The following is an 8,058-nucleotide window of genomic DNA, read 5'->3' as shown; positions in this document are numbered from 1 at the left end:
GACTCCACCACCTTCCAAGGTAGTCTGTCCACGGCCACACAGCCTGTGGTGTAGCGTGGGCAAGGCTGGGAGAAACCATCACCAAGGGCACAGTCTGAGGATGTCACATTCCTCACAATGCCCTGACGCGTCACGAGCTGTTGCGTCCTTCGCACATCGCCCTCCAGTTGGAGGGCACCTTGAGAAGGACGCAACAGCTCACAGCGCCCTGAGAGCCCTGCACAGTTTTGATGAGTCTCACAAAGCAGCGCTGGGCTCTCAGGTACGTCCCTCAAAGCAGGGCCATGTCAGCCGGCCAGACTCCCCACTGGGCAGGTGACACAGCATGGTCCTGTTTAGGTCCAGTGGGCGGGGGTCGCTCCGGCCGTGCCCCCTGCCTCCACAGCATACACGTCCATCCCAGCTACCAGTGGGGAACACTCTGCCACTGCACACAGCTCTTACTGTCAGAAAGTTCTGGGCTGATTTAGCTTTCCCATTTGTAGTCTCTCTCTTTCTCAACTGGCATTTAATCCCAAGCGGGACCCCTCCATGGTGAGAACTATCCATTTAATCCTGCTGTGGTTTCCTGTTCTTGGATCTAGGTGTACTCATTATTCATGGTGCATCTTTTTTTTTTAATCAGATATTTATTAAGATTTTCAAAATATTACAAAAGAAAAATAGAAAAAAGAAAAATACAAAATAAAAATAATTAAAAACAACTCAATCTTTCCATTACTTATTTTTCATTAGCTTGTTTCCCGGACCTCCTCACGCCTCCCTTTTTTGTATTCCAGTTCAGTTTGTTGGTTCAGCAAATCCTTCCCCTCTTTGTTTATCCTAATCTTTAATCTTAAAATATTATAACATTAAATCTTTACCTATTAGTAATCCATTTTTCATATTCCCTTATAGTATTGCAGCTAAAAACCCCTTAGTTTCTATCCAACATCGTTCTAACATTCATTAATTTTACAATATTTCTGTAAATAGTCTTTAAATTTCTTCCAATCTTCTTCCACCAACTCTTCTCCCTGGTCTCGGATCCTGCCAGTCATTTCCGCCAGTTCCATATAGTCAATCACCTTCATCTGCCATTCTTCCAGAGTGGGTAGATCTTGTGTCTTCCAATACTTTGCAATTAGTATTCTTGCTGCTGTTGTGGCATACATAAAAAAAGTTCTATCCTTCTTTGGCACCAATTGGCCGACTATGCCCCGGAGAAAGGCCTCTGGTTTCTTCAATAAAGTATATTTAAATACCTTTTTCAATTCATTATAGATCATCTCCCAGAAAGCCTTAATCCTTGGGCACGTCCACCAAAGGTGAAAGAATGTACCTTCAGTTTCTTTACATTTCCAACATTTATTATCGGGCAAATGATAGATTTTTGCAAGCTTGACTGGGGTCATGTACCATATGTATATCATTTTCATAATATTCTCTCTTAAGGCATTACATGTCGTAAACTTCATACCTGTGGTCCATAACTGTTCCCAGTCAGCCATCATTATGTTATGCCCAACATCTTGTGCCCATTTAATCATAGCAGATTTCACCGTTTCATCATGAGTATTCCATTTCAACAGCAGGTTGTACATCCTTGACAAAATATTAGTTTTGGGTTCTAACAGTTCTGTTTCTACCTGGAAACCAATTTTCTTGTATTCATGGTGCATCTTAAGGTCCTCTGTGCAATCCCGTGGGCTGGAAACTCTTTCTGACAAACTCAACAAACGGGGACGCTTCTCGTTTTAGCAATCCTTCTCAGAAACCCCATACAATATCCTGTTTGTTTCCCAATTCTTGTGCCAGCCGCCCAATTACTTAAGGCTACGTGGGATCAGAATTTTGAGTCATCTGCCTTTTGTTCCATTTGACGTTTGCACAACCAGGTGAGTGCAAAATTGGGGTGAGAATTAGCACAAGTGAGCACTTTTATATTGCCAGGAACAAAGAATGCTATGCTCTCCAATATTCCTGAGATGAAAATAGGGGCATTTCTCACTAACCTCCCCCCCCCCCAAAAGGATGAGTGCCACCACCACATGGAACACAGCACACTTTCCACTGTCCTGAGAAAAACCCTTAATCCCCATTTAATTTTATTGTTTTGTAGTTTTACAAAAAGAAAAAACACACACATGCCAATAAATAAATTTTAGAAAGGGTCAAGATTAGATGCGGATGCACGAAGCACTTTTATTTTATTTTAAATCAAGACTCCTTGTGCTCCTCTCCTCCTTTCTTCCTGGAAAGCAGACGGCAGAGAAAAATCTCAGTTCTTTTTGACCAGGGGTGGCAAACCTGTGGTCTTCCAGATACAGCTCCCATCAGCCCCAGACCAGCATAACCAATGGCCTGGGATCATGGGAGTTGTAGTCCAACACTATTGGGTGGGCCAGAAGTTGCCCAATCCTGTTTCAGACCCGTTGCTACCCAGTATGACAGTGAAGTTGTTTCTCCCAAGCAGATGCATGGTCAAAGAAACAAACAAACCAGAGAATCCTAGAATTGACAGGTGACCATGAAGTGTCTTCTGTAACCTGTGCTCACCTGCTCAAACCATTAGGATTTGGTTTTATTGTCTTCAGTGCTGATGTGGTGCACCTTAAATGCTCATGCTCTTCACCTCTGGTGCAACCAGTGGCGTAGCGTGGGTTGTCAGCACCCGGGGCAAGGCAAGTAATTTGCGCCCCCTAACCCATGGATTTTAGCAGGGGGCAGAGAGCTTGCAAGTACGAGCGTGCCCCCCCCCCATGTTGTGCCCGGTGCGGCCGGCCCCCCTGCACCCCCCACACTACGCCACTGGGTGCAACCAGACATCCTGGATGATGTACAGTGGTACCTTGGTTCTCAAATGCCTTGGTCCTCCAACAACTTGGAACCCAAACACTGTAAACCCGGAAGGAAGTGTTCCAGCTTGCGAACTTTTTTCAGAAGCCAAATGTGCTCCGTTTTACGATACGATACGATATCTTTATTGTCATTGTCCCATACAGAACAATGAAACTGAAAAATCTACATAAGCCATTCAAAAACCCCTAAAAACTCTGAAACCCCATTTTAAAATACAATATACTATAGAGACTCCTTATGCTGCGTTTAGAACCAGAATTTGAATTTTGAGTGTTACACTGAGGTCTGTCTGTTTTTGCTATTTATTTTGCATTTTTGTTTTGCAGCTCTTTTTTGTTTTGTACTTGTGACTGTGTGGAACCCAGTTCAGCTACTGATCGATTGATTGTATGACTGCAGTACATTGTTTATTGCTTTCATTTTATGGATCAACGGTCTCGTCAGATAGTAAAATTCATGTTAAGTTGGTGTTTTAGGGGTTGTTTTTCAAAGTCTGGAACGGATTAATCCATTTTGCATTACTTTCTATGGGAAGGCGCACCTTGGTTTTGGAAGGCTTTGGTTTTGGAATGGACCTCTGGAACGGATGAAGTTTGAGAACCAAGGTACCACTGTAGTCCATTTCTTTGGGTAGGTAAAGTCATTGGAAATTGCTTTATCCTGAGTCATCACTCCATCTAGCCCAGTATTACCCCTACAATGACTGGCAATAGCCCTCCAGAGCTTCAGCCGAAATCCTTGCCCAGCCCTGTTGTCTGGCAATGCCAGGAATTGAACCTGGGACCGTCTGCATCCAAAGCACGGGCTCTGTCTCCTGAGCTATTGTCCTTTTTCTTGGTCCTGCCACCTTTGACCTAGATAGCCTTGCTGCTATTCTACTGCTGCTATTCTAGGACTGGTACTGGAAAGCCCAGGATTAAAGAGGCGCCTCAACTAATCTTCCTCCAAGGTGGACCATTCCCTGACCATCTCCTGCCAGATAAGCATAAATATACTGGGAGATGTTTGTGGAGAGGCAGTTCAGTAGACTCATTCTTGGCTTTGTTATTGTCTGCTGGAACATCCTTGAGAGAAGACTTGAGTCGTTATTCGTTTATTCGTTTATTCACATTTTGATAGTCAACCTCATGTGTTTTTCAACGTGGAAGTTGCCCTCTGAACTACCACAGTAGCTTGCTCCCATGCAATGCTATCTTCAACCCTTGTCTAAACCAACCCTACAAACCCAGAAACCATCACCGTGCCCAGCGATAACAGCCTAGCAGGGACGCAGAACCTGCGGCCACCCAGACGTTACAGGTCTACAACTCCCATCATCCCCTGCCTGCTGGTTTTGCCAGCTGAGGAGGACGAGGGTTGGGAGTCCAGCCACACCTGGAGGCCACACGTCCCACACCCTTGAAATAAGACTTTCCCCTTCACCTGCAGAGTATGATATGGGAGCGGCCACCCCACTGAGATCCTCGAGCAACACCCAAAAAGCTCATTCAGGCAGGGGTTTAGGATCTCTTCCCAGATGTTCCTGGTTCAGGCTGAGCCTGGGAATGCTCCCTTGTTTCCACACGAGAAGGTTTGGTGAAGGCGTCCCCCTGCGCTGCTGAGGCAGGCTTCATGGTGTACCTGGTGCTGATGGTGCGGCCAGACACACACCGGTACTCCCCATGCTCTTTCCTTTCCTTCCCATTCTGGCAGATGGTCAGCTCCACCGGCACGGAGGTGGTGGTCTCCTTCTTGACCACGTGGATCGTGAGCTGGGTGCAAGGAGGGATCTTGGCAGGCAGCATAACCTCCACCTTCTCGCTGGTGGTGGTTGACTCGTGCTTCCCTTTCTCCACCGCCAAGACGTTGGCACCTCCCACAGTGACCTGGAAGGAGAAGCCGAGCTTCAGGGACGTGGTGTTGCTGAAGTGGAAGCTCTGGATGACGGTGGCGTTGTACTCCCGGCAAGTGTTGGCGGTGAACGCTTGTTCGTACTCAGTGCAATTGGTTCCCACAATCTCATCGATCAGAACGTCCTTCTCGTCCTCCACTTTCTTCTGGTCCCACAGGAGTTTGGCGGTGACGATGGGGCGGCCGGCCTGCAGGGGGCGCAAGTGGGACAAGCTGTCGTCAAAGTCGAGCTCTGTTTTGTAGTCGTGGACACGCTCCCCGGGCCAGGCGATGTGGTACCACCCGCCACGGTTCGGGTGCTTATACAGGAGCCAGGCGCCGCTCTGCACCACGTGGGAAGAGACCCGGTCGTTGAAGTAGCCGTAGGTGAGGTTGGTTTCTTCCTTCACCACTTTCTTCTGTCCCTCATAGTTGGGGAGTTCGTAGAGGGTGATCTGGGGGTCGGAGAGATCGTAGTGGACCAGCCGGAGGGAGGAGATTTTGTTGTTCTTATCGATCTCTGCGTAATCCCCTTCCTCAAAAGCAAAGCCATCGCCCTCAAACTTGGAGGCTTTGTAGGCGACCCAAGGCTGCCCAATCACCTTCAGGGAGGAGATGCAATCACCAAAATCCAAGTCGTGAAGGTCAGGGATGTCGCAGGTGAACTCTTTGCTGAGCCCCTGAAAATTGGCCTTGTCGTACACAATTATCTTGTTCACGCTGGGCTGTCTGGCAGACATCGCAACCTCTGCAGGAGCGTCTCCCATGGCAAATGGGAGTCAGAAAGAGTGGTGTTGCCCAAGTCTCCACTGCGAGAAGGGAAAGTGGAAAGATTTACTTTCTTGGTTCGATTGTACCAATTTCACATGGAAACAAAGACCTTTCTGCATGGGGCGACTTTTCTCCCTCTTCCTCCAAATCCTTCTAAAAATAATAATCTTATGTTTTTGGTGAAAATAGAGCCGCATTCATGCCATACATTGAAACTACTTTAAACACTATTGCCTTCCCTCAAGGAATTCTGGGAGCTGTGGTTTGTTAAAGTTGTTAGGAGATCCCTATTCCCCTCACAATTCCCAGAGTTCCTTGTGAAAAGAAGAGGACTGCTAAACTACTCTGTGAGGGGAATAGGGATCTGCTAACAACTCTCAGTACCTTTAACGAACTACAGCTCCCAGAATGCTTTGGGGGAAGCCACAAGTGTTTAAAGTAGTATCATAATGCTTTCAATGTATGGCGTGAATGTGGCCTTAGTCCTCACCCCTAACTGAAATACAGTGGTGCCTCAGGTTAAGTACTTAATTCGTTCTGTTCTTAACCTGAAATTGTTCTTAACCTGAAGCACCACTTTGGCTAATGGGGCCTCCCGCTGCTTTCCGCCCGAGCACGATTTCTGTTCTCATCCTGAAGCAAAGTTCTTAACCTGAGGTAATATTTCTGGGTTAGCGGAGTCTGTAACCTGAAGCGTATGTAACCCGAGGTACCACTGTACACCCATTTGTAACTGTGCAAAAGCCCTCATCTGTTGTTACCTTTGCCACCATTCCCACCCAACTGTCATTGTCTTTTTCCGTTGTCAGTAGACAGACAGGATTAAGATATTTTACGGTGCAGCAGCATCTAGGCTCATTGTACCATAAACTGAGATTACATTTCAAACTGTCCTCTCCATTCAGTACATGCATCAAACTTTCTTCTGTCAACATACCAGATCTAAACAGTTTCCATGGACTTAAAAAAAGAGATCAAACAGCCAAGATGACACACAAATTAACATATCATTGAAGTGAAGCCAATAGTATTGATGGGAGAGAAATTTGATTAAGTTCCCATGCAAAGGCAAATCTACCTAATACACAAATCAAAACACATTCATCCTCTGAAAATTCACGCTTCTCTGAATTTTGCAACACAGCTCTCGACTGAGGAACGTGTGCAAATATGTGAATGCTAAAGTGTGCATTGAAATGCATATATTAGTGAAATAACAGGCAAAAATGCATTGTATTAGGGAACATTTTGGAGGTCCCAGGTCACAAGGTGGTTAGATTGGTCTCAACTAGGTACAGGGCCTTTTCAGTACTGGCCCCGACTTGGTGGAATGCTCTGTCACAAGAGACTAGGGCCCAGCGGGACTTGACATCTTTCCATAGGGCCTGCTGTTCCATCTGGCCTTTGGTTTGGACTCAGTCTGACCCTTATGTTTCCTTCCTCTTATGGTTTTGATCTATGGGCTATGTTTAAAATGAGGCTGCATTTTAAATTGTATTTTTAACCTGTATTTTAAATTGGGTTTTTTCCCCTATTATATTTTTACTGTAATTTTACTGGTGTTAGCCATCCTGAGCCCGGCTCTGGCCGGGAAGGGCGGGGTATAAATAAAATTTGTTGTTGTTGTTGTTAACATTGCAAAAATATGTATATTATGAGAAAATTATACTAATATGCTGGCAAATGTCCATGTTGGCTTAAAAATCAATCAATCAATCTATCAATCAATCAATCAATCAATCACAAACTCGAGGAAACTGAGAGAAACTGAAATGGTCATTTTCACCCATTCCTAGCCCACAAATACTGATTGGATGGCTCAACGCACAGAAATAATAAAATAATTATTTTTTAAAATGTGGATGCTAAAGAATTGCTGGTTTCACAGCTAAGAGCAGTTGGGCCTTCCCTTTAGCAGAGCTGGCGAGGATGGGCCCTGCGTCCAATTATTGGGACGAAATCAAGGCGTGTGTAGAAAGGGGATGCGGGTGGCGCTGTGGGTTAAACCACAGAGCCTAGGGCTTGCCGATCAGAAGGTTGGCGGTTCGAATCCCCGTGAGGGGGTCAGCTCCCGTTGCTCGGTCCCAGCTCCTGCCAACCTAGCAGTTCAAAAGCACGTCAAAGTGCAAGTAGATAAATAGGTACCGCTCTGGCGGGAAGGTAAACGGCGTTTCCGTGCGCTGCTCTGGTTCGCCAGAAGCGGCTTAGTCATGCTGGCCACATGACCCGGAAGCTGTACGCCAGCTCCCTCGGCCAATAAAGCAAGATGAGCGCTGCAACCCAAAGTCGGCCATGACTGGACCTAATGGTCAGGGGTCCCTTTACCTTTAGAAAGTGGAGAGACACATATTTTCTCTCCTGCTTTCCTAATGCTAGAACTTTTTTTGCTATCTAACGAAGCTTTGTGCCATCTCATGAAACACTGGAAGTTTCAGGACAGACCTATGTACTCACTCCTGCAATGGCTCTGTCCTCCGTCCACATTTGGAGGCAACACACCTTGAAAACCAGCAATCTTGCCTGCAGGAAGAGTGCTGTCGCACTCAGGATCTGCTTACAGGCTTCTTGTGGACAAGG

The 8,058-nt window shown here is 46.2% G+C and overlaps 1 pseudogene across 2 annotated transcripts in view; it reads right to left on the bottom strand.

The window, feature by feature from the left end:
- Positions 1-2,159: 2,159 nt before the first annotated feature.
- The window catches only part of LOC308580954 (epidermal differentiation-specific protein pseudogene), a 68,143-nt pseudogene continuing 62,244 nt past the window's right edge, over positions 2,160-8,058 (bottom strand). For both annotated transcript variants that reach the window (XR_014013480.1, XR_014013481.1), the window contains exons 2-3: positions 2,792-5,519; positions 2,160-2,616 (exon numbers count right to left, since the gene is read on the bottom strand). The product of XR_014013480.1 is annotated as an epidermal differentiation-specific protein pseudogene (transcript). The remainder of the gene's footprint in view (positions 2,617-2,791; positions 5,520-8,058) is intronic.

Source organism: Podarcis bocagei, assembly GCF_964188305.1.
Source record: "Podarcis bocagei genome assembly, chromosome: 2".
Lineage (NCBI taxonomy): Eukaryota > Metazoa > Chordata > Lepidosauria > Squamata > Lacertidae > Podarcis > Podarcis bocagei.
The sequence above is the reverse complement of the archived record's forward strand: the minus strand, read 5'-3'. Positions and strand labels throughout refer to the sequence as shown.